The sequence below is a fragment of the Merops nubicus genome, unplaced genomic scaffold (assembly GCF_000691845.1).
Source record: "Merops nubicus isolate BGI_N331 unplaced genomic scaffold, ASM69184v1 scaffold1061, whole genome shotgun sequence".
Classification (NCBI taxonomy): domain Eukaryota; kingdom Metazoa; phylum Chordata; class Aves; order Coraciiformes; family Meropidae; genus Merops; species Merops nubicus.
The window spans coordinates 4,483-5,167 of NW_008585986.1; positions in this window are offsets into that span (position 1 = coordinate 4,483).

The following is a 685-nucleotide window of genomic DNA, read 5'->3' on the forward strand; positions in this document are numbered from 1 at the left end:
TGCCAGTATTAAGTGCCTCATGGCCACTGATTCCCAAGGGCATCCAGTGCCTGCAGGCCTCTGGTTCTTGATTGTGGGCACTCAGCAGTTGGAGTTTTGGGGAAAGTCAGAAAAGCTCCAGGTCTTCCCCAGCCTAAAACACAGGTTTGAACAAGCTTGGGTGCAAAGGGAGAGGCTGAGCCCAAAGCTATTCCTGGGGATGGATTTATGCTCAGGAGACCCTGGGGCTGAGGAGTGCACCAGCCCAGCTGGAAGCAGCGTGTCCCTCCCCAGCCCTTGCCCGCCTGCACTGGATGCATGGCTGGGAGGAAAACTGGAGCATAAAGGAGAGCTGTAAATCTGCCTGGAAGCTGTTGAGGAAGTAGTCCCTGGAGGAGGCTGTTTTGCTTTGGGTTGCTGTGCTCTAATTCTTAAAAGCTTTGGCCCACAGATAAAAAGCTTAGCCTCTAATCCCGCTCCTATGGAGAGTAGCTCAGAAACACCTCGTTCTTTGGCCTCTCCTCCCATCCATGGTCTTCCTCCCCTCTCCATCCTGCCTCTCCAGTTCTGCTGGCCCTCTTGGCTACTCGACCTGCTCATCCAAATGACTTTGGATGGAGACTGGGGTGTTATCTTAGTGCAGCACCCTTTGCCCAGCCACTGGTCATCTTCATTTACCCGTGGAGTGGTGGCGGGAACCTCCCTG